Below are 15,034 nucleotides of genomic sequence, written 5' to 3'. Positions count from 1 at the left end.
GTCTGGAGGACTGAGAGGAGTGGGACCTATGGCTCCTCTCTGATAATAGTGGAGATCCTGGGGCCGAGTGGATAGAGCCAATGGAAGGGGATCTAGACCTCTTTCTAGTAGGTGGCTCCGACAAAACTGTTGGAGCCATCTGAGTCTCGGACTTCTTGAAACCGGCCGGAGCCGAGGTGACCATTTTAGTCTTAGAGACATCGGCTCCAGAAGGAGTCTATGTCGAAGAAACCTTAGAGCCACCAGCGGACGGCTCCGAAGCTGGAGCTGAAGGCTTGGAAGGCTTTCTTGACACTGTCTGGGTCAGGGAGCCTTCAGGCTTTAATAAGCCTCTCAGTATTAATTTATTCTTGCGTTCCTGCAGGACTCTTGGACTGAAAGCGTGGCAGACAGAACAAGAGTCCTGCAGATGCAAAGGTCCCAGGCAATATACACAAGAAGTGTGACCGTCTGTCAGAGACATTTTCTGACAGCACAAGTCACACTTCTTAAAGCCTGAGACCTTAGAGTCTTTAGACATCTCAAACAAAAACTTTGAGACACAGACACACCTGTTAAGGGGAAAATAATCCAACCACTCCCACAAAAAGTATGACTAAGGGGAAGGGAGGAGGGCCCGAAGGCCTAGAGTATAAACAGGGATAAACGGGAAAAACAATTAGGGGAACCCGAAGAAAACTAGGGATAGTTAACTAAAGAACTGTAAGGAAAACTATTCTAAGAAAAAAATAAGGGGTTTTGAAGATTTACAACTATAAAAAGTCACTAACCTTCAGAGCCGGTAGAAACAAGCACCTCGTAGCTAAAGCGGCAAACGAGATCTGGGTATTTACCGCCTAGCATTGTGGGATATAGGGGAGCCTTGAGCCGGTGGAAATAGCTCTCGAGCTTTAGTATTGGCAGAGTCGGAGCTGAGGATCGGCTCCGAACCCATCCAGCAAGAATGAAGGCAAGATTGACAACTTAACATTGAGTGTTAACACATTTACAGGATAAAAATTTAAAAACAAAAATATATAAATAGTATCAAATAGAAATAGATACTTGAATATAGGCAAATATATGGTTGCAGTTATATGTGGAGGAACACAGCATTAGTTAGGAAATTAAGTAGGGAGAATCACTTGGGCAAAGAAGTGCATAGTTAGTACTACTTCCGTGGTGAGAGTTGCAGCTAGGAATGTAACTACTTATAGAAAAGTAGTGTTAGAAGGGATATGTTAACAGAGTTAGCACATTTAGACAAATTGTATAAGTAGTGCTAAGTTAATAATTAACCTGCAGTGTTAACATCTGCAAAGCCAAGATTCAAATGAGTGTCTTGAGAGATATTTTGAAAGGATTACAATTACTTATGGATCTAATACTATGGTGCAGTGGTTAGCATTGTCGCCTCATAGCAAGAGGCTCTCCCATTCGATTCTCGGCTGGAGTGCCTTCTGTGTGGAGTCTGCATGTCCTCCCCGCGGTAGAGTGACGCTAAAGACATGCAGGTAGGTGCGAGCGTGAATGGGTGTGCCTTCTTTGAAGGTTGGGTGTTGGGCTGGCAACTCGGCACCGTAAAAATCCACTGCCACTCATGAGCAGACCGGAGTTCCGCTGTGGCGACCCCTAACCGGGAAAATCTGAAAGACTTTATTTTATGGATCTAATACTATGTGGAAGGGTATTCCAACTTTTGGCAACAAGGTTAAAGAGAGCTACCTGCTGCATTGGATACTTTGGTTACCTGCAGTAAGTCTTTGTTAGATGATTGAAGATTATGAATGTTAGAATAGGGTTGTAGAAGATTTTTTAAGGAAGGTACATTGTCAAGATTGTGCATTATTTTGTGAGCCATTATTAATTGGTTATAGTTCATAACATGAAAAGGTGCTAGGATCCGCTACATAACACAAGCACTCAGGTCACTCCAAAGCAAATACAAATATGACTCAGTCATTGTACATGCTGGTGTGAATGACCTGAGACGTACCTCCCTGGACTACATGAAAAGAGACATAGAGGAGCTCTCTGATCATGTAGCCCAGGCTGGTATGACCCTGACCTTGAGCAGCATCTTACCCTCACCTAGAATGATGCCACAGTACAAAGACAAAATGATCAATTTTAACAATTGGCTAAACTTTTGGTGTCATTCAAAGGGGATCCAGTGTCTGTCAGCCTGGGATGACATGCTTGACAAGCCATGTTGCTTCGCTAGGGACGGCTTGCACCTGTCACCACTGGGCTTTCGGATATTGGCAAAGGCTCTTGCCACCCCCATAGTGCCTTTTTTAGGCAAGGCTCAAAAGTCAAACCCACCCCCATAGACAGCACAAGGAAAGTACAGTTTTGTACCTACCATAAATGTAGATGCCCGATAGGTATGCATCTGCAGTCATAACATATGGGTTTTCCTGCCTCAGGCAGCCCTTCGGTCAGCCGGATTCCAAAGTCTGGGTCTGGCCTCAGCTGATGTCGTACTTTCCCCGATGTCAAAGCGTCTGGGGTATAAAAGCATCAGCCGACGCCATTTTCCTCAGTTTTTCTTGCCCCAGATGCCAGGTGCCCTCTAGGAAGGCTAAATTTGGATAAATGCTGAAAAGTTACAAACATTTGCAAATTATATACATGAATAAACAAACAAATACACCATAACAGATTCCCCCAGCTAGCTAAAAGAGGGGTAAGCACCCTAGGAATACCACAGAGGGGAAGGAGAGAGGGTAATCCTGACTGCAGATGCATACCTATCGGACATCTACATTTATGGTAGGTACAAACCTGTTCTATGTCCTTCAAGGATGCATCTGCAGTCATAACATATGGGTAGAATACCATAGCCAATCTGGGGGTGGAGGTACTAAGAAAAGGATGGTGTAGTTAAGATCCCCTGCAGGACTGCAGTTGCAAACCCTGCTCTGGATCTAGAGTACAAAGGAAGATTGTAATGCTTGGCAAATGTATGCACGGAGGTCCAAGTAGCAGCTTCTAAAATGTCCTTGGTAGCCACCCCCCGTAGGAAGGCTGTAGTGGTGGCCGCGGCTTTTGTGGAGTGAGGCCTGATATTTTCAGGAACTGTCTTTCCATGAAAGGAGTAGCAAAAGCGAATGCAATTTCCTATCCATTTGAAATCGTCTGTTTGGAAATTGCTCTTCCTTGCACCCCAGCTGCATATGCTACAAAAAGTTGGTCAGTTTTTCTGCTAGTTTTTGTTCTGTCCAAGTAGTAGCATAGTTGTCTGTGTATATCCAGGGTGTGCAAAAGTTTTTCCCCTTTATTCTGTGGATTAGGGAAGAACGTAGGCAAGTGAATAGCTTGGTTCAAGGATACCTTAGATACCACCTTTGGCATAAAAGTAGGATTGGTTCTTAGTGACACTCTGTCCTGGTGGAAAATAAGAAAAGGCTGCACTGCCATTAATGCTTGTAACTCAGATACTCTTCTTGCTGAAGTGATTGCCAGAAGGAATGCAGTTTTCCAAGATAGAAACTGTAGATCCGCTGATGCTGCTGGTTCAAAAGGAGGTAGTGTCAGTTTTCCAGCACAAAGTTGAGATCCCAGGCAGGTAGAGGGGGTCTTATTGGAGGTTTAACATTTTTGATCCCTCTCAGAAATTGTCTGAGGAGAGGGTGTGAGAAGATAGGTGGATCCACATTGTATTCTGCTGAAATTGCTGAAGCATGAATCTTAATGGAAGAATAAGACAGGCCATTGTGGAACAATTCTGCTAAATATTCTAGGATATGTGCTAGGTTTGCCACTGTGACATCTGTGCCCTTTGATGTGCTCCAAATGAGAAATCTCTTCCATTTAGCTGAGTATGTCTTCCTTGTGGAAGGCCTGCGAGCCTCCAGGATAATGTCCTTCACCCTCTGAGATAAAACAGTTTGATTGGGATTTAAGGAATTTTCCAGGCAGTTAGCTGCAATGTTTTCAAGTTGGGATGCAGGGTCTTGAAATTGTTCTGCGTTAGAAGAGGCCATAGGGGGAGAGGCCATGATTTTGCCTGAGACATGCTTCTCAATAGTGGATACCAGTGCCGTCTTGGCCAGTCTGGAGCTATTAGTATCACTTTTGGCTGTTCCTCCCTGATCTTCAGTAGAACCTTGTGCATCAATGGGAGAGGTGGGAAGGCATAAACTGTTAGGGCTTTCCAGCTGAAAGAGAGTGAGTCCACCCTCCAAGCTTGTGGGTGGTATGTCCTTGCGCAGAATGTCTTCAGTTGATGGTTGAGTGGGGAGGCGAACAGATCTATCTCCGGCATTCCCCACGTCTTTGTTATGAGTTTGAAGATGTCTGGGTGCAGCATCCATTCGTGTGCATCCATAGTAGTTCTGCTTAGGCTGTCCGCCAGTGCATTTTCTTTCCCTGGCACAAATTGGGCCTGTAGTTGGATATTGAGATTCAGGCATAGATCCCACAGATTCATAGCCATCCGGCATAGCGGGTAAGAATGTGTGCCTCCCCGTTTGTTTATGTACCACATGACCGTGGCGTTGTCTGTCCTTATTAACAGATGTCCTTGTTGGAGGAAGGGTTTGAATGCCTCGATTGCATGCCTCACTGCCAGCATTTCCTTTTGGTTTATGTGCATGCTTAGCTGCCCTTGAGGCCATAGGCCTTGGATGCATTTGTCCTCCATGTGTGCTCCCCATCCTCGGTCCGAGGCGTCCGTGGTGATGGTCTGCCTTGTTTTTGGTTTGTTGAAAGGCAACCCTCTGTTGGACTGGCAGGCCTGAGCCCACCGCAGGAATTCCTTTTGAAGGCATGGAATGATTGGTATCATGGTTTCTAAACTGTGACTGTGTTGAGACCATACACTCCTTAGGTACCATTGTAATTTCCTCATATGCAGTCTGGCATGTGGGATTAGAATTATGCAGGAAGCCATGTAACCCAGGGCCTGCAGGATTTTCCTTGCAGTAAGCTGAGTTTGTCTTGTCAAAATCATGAAGTAATTTGGAAGTTGTTTTTGCTTTTCTTCTGTGAGAAAGGCCATTTGGGTGTTTGTGTCCAGATTTGCACCCAAAAAGGTGATCCTTTGGGATGGTACTAGTCTTGACTTTTGGATGTTGACTGTGTATCCCAAGGCCTGTAACAGGTGTATGGCATAGGCCAAGTCCTTTAACAATTTCTTCTTCTTGTCCGCTTGTATTAGGCAGTCGTCCAGGTATGGATAAATTTGAATTCTCTGTAGTCTGCAATGTGCAACTACTGATGCCAGGCATTTCGTGAATACTCTGGGCAGTAGATAAGCCAAAGGGCAATGCTGAGAATTGATAATGCTCTGATCCTGCAAGAAATCTGAGGTGTCTTCTGCAACTTGGTCAGATAGGGACGTGCAGGTATGCCTCCTTGAGATCTAGAGTCACCAGCCAAGACTCCTTGCCCAACATGGGAATAAGTTGCTGTAGGGTCAGCATTTTGAATTTTGGCACAATGAGATAAGTGTTCAGTGTGGACAGGTCGAGAATAGGCCTCCATTGATTTTCTTTTCTTGGTACAAGGAATAGTCTGGAGTAAAATCCTTGGCCTTGTTCTGAACATGGTACCTTTTCTATAGCTTTCATCTGAAGTAAATTGCTGATTTGTTTTAAAGCCTCTGCCTTCTGATTTGGTGGAAGGTTTGGCATTCCACTTCTTTTTGGCAAAGTGTGGAAGTGAAACCTGTATCCTTTGTCTATTATTTGCAATGTCCATGTATCCTTTGTAATATAATGCCAGTTTTTTGAGAATAAAGCCAGCTTTCCGCCCAAGGGTGCTTCCAGTTGATCCCTGGTAGGCGGAATCAAAGTCAAGTCATTGAGTCTGTCCTGTAGTAGTGGTGGTTGTTGTAGCTGTTGCACTACTCCTCTGGTTGGCAGGCTGCCACTGACGGCCTCTGTTGGAGCCCTTCGATTGACCTCTGCCTCTAGAGCGCCTGTTCCTGCCTCTCTGGGCTCTGTCCGAGTCTGGAAAGGACCAATTCTTTGTAGGCCAGTTTCTGCTGAATCTCGGTGGTTGAACTTGCAGGAAATCTTTTAACTGTTTGCACAAATTTTGCTTTTTCTTCAACCTTTTTTAGAATCTCCTGAGCAGGGGAGCCAAATAAATTTTGTTTCTCCATTGGAGCATCGAGGAGTTTAGCTTTGACATGGTCTGGCAAAGATTGCTCCTTCAGCCAGGCATGCCTCTAATAACTGCCCCAGTCATAGCTGATCTAAATGAAGCCTCCAGTGCATCATAGCCACATTTTAAGAAATGATTACTAACCTGTTGTGAGTTATGTACCAAATCCTGAAGGGATTTACGGTCTAGGGGTTCAGGAGAAGAAAGTTTCTTATTCAGTTCATCTAACAAATACTCTCGGTACTGTATCATATGGAATTGACAGTTTAATGCCCTGACAGAAAGAGTTGCAGATGTATACACCTTCTTGCCCCATCTCTCTAAAGCTCTAGACTCTCTTTCAGAGGGTAGGGGATTTTTGGCAGTAGCGGCTGCAACCCCTTTAGGGCCCTGAGAAATCGTTTCTGGGTCTGCAGAATGGGCTTTATACAGATGGAAATGAGAATCCGGGACCCTGTAATATCTGTCAGGTTTGGCAGGGGCCGGAGGAAGAGTATCAGGGGCTATACTGACATCATTGTACACATCATCAATTACATTTAGAACAGGAGGTATAGCTAAGGGCCTATGCTGAGGCAAATGCAAAAAGGTCCTTAATCTTTTTCTAGAATCAGAGAAATCCTGACCTTGCCATTGAAAGTGCTCTCTCATGGAGTGTAAAGTCTCCCCAAAGGAAAACTCTTCAGGAGGGAGGCCGAAGGGATAGATTCCTCTGCATCTGAATCCTCATAAGGCGAGTAAGCCCCTTCCTGGTGGTCTGAGAACTCAGATCCATCCGTGGAATCATCTGAGGAGTGGGGTTCAGAGGGGTCAGTCCTGGGCCTTTTGTCTGGAGGAGGTTGAGAGGCCCTGTCTGGGTGAGGTTGTGAACCCCTTAATTAAGGAGATAAGGTCCTCAGCCAGGCTGAGGATCTGTGAACTAGAGGAAGGCCTCTGGGGTGTAGATTTGGCAGGCAAAGCTTTTGAAAGTTTGGCAGCTTTAGCCCTAGAAAAGGCCTTAATGGATATAGAAGCTGGGGGCCTAGCTGCCCCACGTGCAGGGGTAGAAATGTCCAAAGGTATGGTGTCGGACAATTCCTGAACACTAGCTTCGGTAGGTAGTTCTGAAGCCGACTCAGCCGGGGCCTCTCAGGCCTCGGTGGTCGGAAGTATGGTTTTGGAAGAAGGAATCGCCGAGGACTCGGTTTCGGCCGAAACAGAGACACTCGCGGTAGACCTAGCCGTGGTTTCAGCCGAAACCGTGGGCCGCGAGTGTCAGTCCTTTTCCTTACGTTTTTTGACCACATGCGAAGTCGGAGTCTCCGATGGCATTTTATAAGCAAAAGCGGCTCCAAAAAATTCCTCTGCAAGCCGACCGGCGCCTAAGAGTTCGTCGGTTGAAGGAGGCACAGGCTAAACAGGCCGATACGTCGTGGTCTCGGCCTAAGCAAAGAAGGCACTAAGAATGGAAATCCTTATGAGGTATTTGTTTCCCACAAGTTAAACAATTATTTACTTTGTCTGACATCGGCTGAGGCAAGAAAGAGTCCCCAACGGGTACTTAGCTTTTTCAAATCTTCGGTAGCTGAAATCTCTGGATCTGACCGACCGGCACTTGCGAACAGCTTCTGCTTCGGGCACCGTGCGGCAAGAAAGACTAAGGAAAATGGCGTCTGCTGATGCTTTTATACCCCAGACACTCTGACGTCGGGGAAAGTGCGACATCAGCCGAGGCCAGACCCAGACTTTGGAATCCGGCCGACTGAAGGGCTGCCTGAGGCAGGACAACCCATATGTTATGACTGCAGATGCATCCATGAAGGACATCAAGAAACTAAGGGTAATGCTGCTAAACGCCAGAAGTCTTAACCTCAAGATGCACGCACTCGAAGCTCTCCTCAGTATGGAGAACATTGATATCTGTGCAGTGACAGAAACCTGGTTCAAGGCTCCAGAGAGCACCCCAGCACTACCAGGCTATACTTCATATCATGCTTTTTGGCCCCAAAACCCAGACCGAACCACAAAAGGAGGGGGAGTTTCCATATTTATCAAGGATATCCACACCTCCAGGTTAGTGGCATTGCACGAAGTATCGGAGACCATCCATGTGCAACTAACAGTGGGCAAGACTGCTTTTCAGTTTATAGCATCCTACAGACAACCCTCTCAAAGTCAGGAATCCCACTCTGCTTTCCTGAAAACATTGGAGAACATGAAGATCTCTCCGAACACCATTATATTGGGCGACTTCAACTACCCAAACATTGACTGGGAGCACTACTCAAGCCCCAGAACCTTAGCCCAAAGGTTCCTGGAAATTATAAACTCAAACTGTCACCACTCCCACAAGAGGGGACAACATACTAGACAGTACAGTTTTGTACCTACCATAAATGTAGATGTCCGAACTGGATAGCATCTGCAGTCATAACAACTGGGTTGTCCTGTCGTCAGGCAGCCCTTCAGTCGGCCGGATTCCAAAGTCCGGGTCCGGCTTCGGCTGATGTCGCACTTCACCCGTCGTCATCTCTGCTGGTCTTCGGGTATAAAGGCATCAGCCGACGCCATTTTCTTCAGTGTTTCTTGCCCCAGATGCCAGTTGCCCTCCCTGGAAGGCTAAATTTTGGATAAATGCCAATGTTTGCAAAAGGATAGAAGGCAAACTCAGAAAATAAGCATGTATGTACATATATACAAACAAATACACCATAAGAGACTCCCCCCACCAGCTAGCTATTAGGAGGGTAAATACCCTAGGAGTACCATAGAGGGGAAGGAGGGAGGGTAATCCTGACTGCAGATGCTATCCAGTTCGGACATCTACATTTATGGTAGGTACAAAACTGTACTATGTCCTTCATGGATGCATCTGCAGTCATAACAACTGGGTAGAATACCATAGCCAACTAAGGGGGGAGGAAAAAATAGATTATGGTGTGGTTAGGATCCCTTGCAGTACAGCAGTGGCAAACCCTGCTCGGGATCTGGAGTACAAAGGTAAATTATAATGCTTGGCAAATGTATGCACGGAGGTCCAAGTAGCCACCTCAATAATGTCCTTGGTTGCCACTCCTCGTAAGAAGGCTGTGGTAGTGGCTGTTGCCCTTGTAGAATGAGGCCTTATGTTCTGTGGAATTGGTTTTCCATGGAAGGAGTAACAGAATCGTATGCAATTTCCTATCCATTTGGAGATTGTCTGTTTGGAAATAGCTTTTCCTTCTCTTCCTGTTGCATAGGCTACAAAAGCTGGTCAGTTTTTCTGTGACTTTTGTTCTGTCCAGGTAGTAGCGTAACTGTCTATGTACATCCAAGGTATGCAGCATTCTTTCCCTCTGTTTTGTGGGTTGGGAAGAAGGTAGGTAGGTGGATTGCCTGGTTTAAAGACACTCTGGATACCACCTTAGGCATAAATGTAGGATTAGTCCTCATGGACACTATCTTGGTGGAAGATTAGGAAGGGCTGTACTGCCATTAGGGCCTGAAGTTCAGACACCCTCCTTGCTGCGGTTATTGCCAGTAGGAAAGCAGTTTTCCACGATAGATGCTGTAGCTCTGCTGTTGCTGCTGGCTCAAAAGGTGCGAGTGTCAGCTTGTCTAGCACAAAGTTCAAATCCCAAGCTGGCAATGGTGGTTTCCTAGGGGGTTTTACATTCTTAATCCCTCTGAGGAACTGCCTGAGTAAAGGATGTGAAAAGACAGGTGGATCAAAGCTGTATTCTGCTGAAATAGCTGATGCATGTATCTTGATGGAGGGGTAGGACAGGCCTGTATGCAGAAGTTCTGCCAAATACTCCAGAATGTTAGCCATATCTATATTTGACACATCCTTTCCTCTTTCAGCACTCCAAATGACAAATCTTTTCCATTTTCCTGCATAGTTCCTTCTTGTTGAAGGTCTGCGGGCTTCAAGGATAATGTCTTTCACCCTTTGGGAAAGTTCTGGATTAGTTGTTGCTATGTAATGTTCCATGCAGTCAGTTGCAACGTTTTTAGGTTTGGATGCATGATGTTGTAGTTGTTCTGAGTTAACATCAAAGGCCTGAGGGGTATTGACCACATCTTGTCCCGAGACATGCTCCTTAGCAATGGGTACCAGTGTTGTCTTGGCCAGTTTGGAGCTATCAGGATTATCGTTGGACGCTCCTCCTTGATTTTAGTAATACCTTGTGTAGCAAGGGAAGAGGTGGGAATGCATATGCTGTCAGACCTTTCCAGCTGAAGGAGAGAGTCCACTTTCCATGCAAGTGGGTGGAATGTCCTTGTGCAGAATTTTTGAGCTGGTGATTGAGAGGCGAATAGATCTATCTGTGGCATTCCCCATTTCTTTGAGATGGTCTTGAAGATGTCCGGGTGTAGCATCCATTCGTGAGCATCCGAGGTGGTTCTGCTTAACATGTCTGCTAGAGTATTCTCCTTTCCTGGTACGAATATTGCCTGTAACTGGATGTTGTAGCTGAGTGCCAGGTTCCAAAGGTCCAAGGTCATTCTGCACAGGGGTATGAATGAGTGCCTCCCTGTTTGTTGATGTACCACATGACAGTGGTGTTGTCTGTCCTTATCATCAATTGGCCTTCTTTGAGGAATGGTCTGAAGTTTTGGATTGCCAGTTTTACTGCCAGCATTTCTTTTAGGTTGATGTGTAGGTGAAGCTGGTCCTGCGTCCATAATCCTTGTACACATTTGCCCAGCATGTGAGCCCCCCATCCTAGGTCTGAGGCATCTGTTGTGATGGTTTGGCTTGCTTGATAGTTGTGAAAGGGTAGGCCTGGGTTTGACTGGCATGCTTGAGCCCACCATAGGAACTCCTGTTTTAGGCATGGTATTAGTGGAATTTCTGCTTCTAGGCTGTGCCTGTGTTGGGACCATAAATTCTTTAGGTACCACTGTAGTTTTCTCATATGTAGCCTGGCATGTGGAACTAAGATTATGCATGATGCCATGAAGCCCAGGGCCTGCAGAACTTTTCTTGCTGTTAGCTTGTTCCGTCTTGTTAGTGCCAAGAAGTAAAGAGGGAGTTCTTTTTGTTTTTCTGTAGTTAGGAATGCCATTTGTTTTACTGTGTCCAATTCCACGCCCAAGAATGTCCTTGTTTGGGATGGTATCAGCCTTGACTTTTGTAAATTGACTGTGTATCCCAGAGCTTGTAGCAAGTAAATGACCCTTTGTAAATCTGTTGTCAGCTTGCTTGGGTTGTCCCCTTGTAGCAGACAGTCGTCCAGGTATGGATAAATTTGAATTCCCTGTAGTCTGCAGTGGGCGATCACTGATGCCAGGCATTTTGTGAATACTCTGGGTGCAGTAGATAAGCCAAAGGGCAATGCTGAGAATTGATAGTGCTCTGATCCTGCAAGAAATCTGAGGTATCTTCTGCAAATTGGTCGGATGGGGACGTGCAGGTATGCCTCCTTGAGATCTAGAGTTACCAGCCAACACTCCTTGCCCAGCATGGGAAGAAGTTGCTGTAGAGTCAGCATTTTGAATTTTGGGACAATGATATATGTATTTAAGGTGGACAGGTCGAGAATAGGTCTCCAACTTTTTCCTTTCTTGGAACTAGGAATAGTCTGGAGTAAAATCCTTTGCCTTGTTCTGTTCTTGGAACTCTTTCCACAGCTCTCATCTTTGTTAATTGCATTATCTGTTGTAGAGCTTCTGTTTTTGATTTGGAGGCAGGTTTGGCATTCCTCTTTTGACTGGTAAAGTGTGGAAGTGGAACCAGTAACCTTGGTCTATGGTTTGCAAAATCCACTTGTCTTTTGTGATATAGTGCCAGTTCTTTGAAAATAAGGTTAATTTTCCGCCTAATGGTGCTGCTATTTGTTCCCTGGTAGGCGGAGTTAGAATCAAGTCACTGTTGTTGTGCTGTTGTAGTGGTAGTGGCTGTGTCTGTGCCTCTGTTATTACCTTGCCACTGTCGTCCTCTGTAGGCACCCCCTCTGGGTTGATTTCTGCCTCTGGAACGTCTATTCCTGCCTCTTTGGGATCTTGTGGAGTCAGGAAAGGACCAGTTTTGGCAGGCCAGTTCCTGCTAAACCTTGGGGGCTGAACCTGCAAGAAATCTTTTACTGTTTGGACAGATTTTGCCTTTTCTTCCATTTTCTTCATTACCTGTTGGGCAGGCGTACCAAACAAACTGGCCTTATCCATAGGAGCATCTAATAACTTAGCTTTAACATGATCCGTAAGACCTGTTCCTTCAGCCATGCATGTCTTCTAATCACTGTGCCAGTCATGGCTGATCTAAATGAAGCCTCCAGTGCATCATAGCCACATTTCAGTGAATGGTTACTAACCTGTTGTATGTTATTTACCATCTCTAATACATATTTCTTATCTATAGAGTCATCAGAGGATAGCTTTTAGTTAACTGATCAAGCATAAACTCTTGGTATTGTATCATGTGAAACTGACAGTTTAAAGCTCTGGCTGAGAGAGTAGCTGAGGTGTAAACCTTTTTGCCCCATCTGTCTAAAGACCTGGCTTCCCTTTCAGAAGGAATAGGATTTTTTGCTGTGGTCGAGGCTACTGCCTTAGGCCCCTGGGATATAGTTTCGCGGTCTGCAAGTGGGGCCTTGTATAGGTGAAGATGGGTGTCTGGTACCCTGTAAAATCTATCTGGTTTGGCAGGGGCTGGAGGTAAAGAATCTGGTGCAGTGCAGACATCATTAAAAGCATCGTCCACAACAGATAGGACAGGAGGTATAGCTAAGGGCCTATGTTGTGGAAGGTGCAGAAAAGTCCTAAGTCTTTTTCTGGAATCTGAGTAATCCTGTTGCTGCCATTGGAATTGTTCTCATGGCATGCAAGGTTTCCCCAAAGGAGAATTCTTCTGGAGGGGAAACAGCTGGGATGGATTCTTCAGCATCTGAGTCTTCATAATTGGAGAAAGGAGCCTCTGGCTGGTCTGTAATATCTGAGTCATCCGCAGAATCATCAGAGGACCCAGGCTCTGGGGGCTCTGCTCTAGGTCTCTGGGGGCTGCGAGGCCCTGTCTGGGTGAGATTGAGATCCCCTAATTAAGGTTATTAAATCTTCTGCCAGAGTAAGCATTTGTGCACTAGAAGTGGGCCTGGTTGAGGGGGGCTTAACAGGCACTGATTTAGTAGACTTGGCTGCTTTAGCCCTGGCAAAGGCCTTAATTGACATGGCTGCAGGAGGCCTAGCAGCACCACGTGCTGGGGTAGAGACATCCAAAGGGATGGTGTCTGACAAGTCACTAGGAACCACTGTAGTAGGTAAAATATCTGAGGTCGATTCAAGTAATGTAGCAGGAACCTCAGTAGTCGTCATAGATTCAGCTGTGCTTTGATCAGTTTTCTCGGTTTCGGCCGAAACCGAGACACTCACGGTTTGCTTAACCATGGTTTCGGCCGAAACCATGGACCGCGAGTGTCGGTCTTTTTCTTTGCGTTTTTTACAATTTGGGAAGTCGGAGGATCCGACGGCATAATGTACGCAAAATCAGAACCGAAAAACTGTTCAGCAAACTCCGACCGACGCCTGGCGTTGCCGGTTGAATGAAGCACAGGCCAAACAGGCTGCTACGTCGTGGTCTGGGCCTAAACAAGGCAAACAGTAAGAGTGGAAATCTTTATGAGGTATTTGTTTCCCACAAGTTAAACAGTTATTGACTTTTTCTGACATCGGCTGAGGCAAGAAAGAGTCCCCAACGGGTACTTAGCTTTTAGAAGTCTTGAGTAGTATTCGTAGTAGTAATCTCTGGATCCGACCGACCGGCACTTGCGAACAGCTTCTGCTTCGCCACGCGGCAAGAAAGACTGAAGAAAATGGCGCCGGCTGATGCCTTTATACCCGAAGACCAGCAGAGATGACGTCGGGTGAAGTGCGACATCAGCCGAAGCCGGACCCGGACTTTGGAATCCGGCCGACTGAAGGGCTGCCTGACGACAGGACAACCCAGTTGTTATGACTGCAGATGCATCCATGAAGGACATCTGATCATTACCAACATGGGGACTCTATGCTCCACACCAGAAGTATATCCCTCATTGGTAAGATCAGACCATAAACTAATTTCACTGGATGTCCACATCCCGACCCCACCCCAGCCCAGAAAACCACAGTGAAAAACTTCTCTAAAGCGAAGTGGAATCCTTCAAGGCCCCAGGGCCAGTGGAAACTACGGCCCAAACTGCAGACTCCTATATAAACGCATTCTACGGACATCTCCAGGAATGCATGGATCCTGCTATCCCAAACAAAACCAAGACCCAATCATCCAAAGGCAGGCATCCAGTCTGGTGGACCCCTGCCATAAATAAACTGTACAACAGAAGGAGGAAGCTACTACATGATAGAGCAAAATCCCTAATAGGGAAGGCATCTCTGATCAGTACTAGCAAAAAATTACGATCCCTCATAAAATCCTCCAAGGCCAGCTTCGAGAGAAAAATTGCACAGGACACCAAAGACAATCATAAGGCTTTTTTCAGTTATGTAAGCAATCATAAGGCTTTTTTCAGTTATGTTAGAAACCTGGGATGCAACTCCCAGACTTGTTCTGAGTTGTTTCTAAACGACAAAAAATACACTGAACCCACAGACATCGCCAATATCCTGGCAGACAGGTTCAGTGCAAAATCCCCCCCCCCCCCAAAAGAGCAAGTATCTATCCTGGCAGAGGGCTGCCTCCCAAACATCTCTGATGCTCAGGTGAAGGCTGCCCTCTCCAAAGCAAAAAACACTGCTTCCATGGGACCAGATGGCGTCCCAGGTTGCGTCCTACATGAACTCCAAGAGGAACTAATCCCTCAAATAAAACAGCTATACAATCTCAGCCTCACTACAGAATATGTGCCCACAGAATGGCGTACAGCAACAGTGGTCCCACTCCACAAAGGTGGAGCCTCTACGGACCCTGGAAACTATCGCCCCATAAGTCTGACTAGCTTAGTCTGCAAAGCTATGGAGAGGATCATCATGGAGTTCATAAACAAAG

Source organism: Protopterus annectens, chromosome 1.part1 (assembly GCF_019279795.1).
Source record: "Protopterus annectens isolate FY-2018-M chromosome 1.part1, PAN1.0, whole genome shotgun sequence".
Lineage (NCBI taxonomy): Eukaryota > Metazoa > Chordata > Ceratodontiformes > Protopteridae > Protopterus > Protopterus annectens.
Note: the sequence above shows the minus strand (reverse complement) of the source record.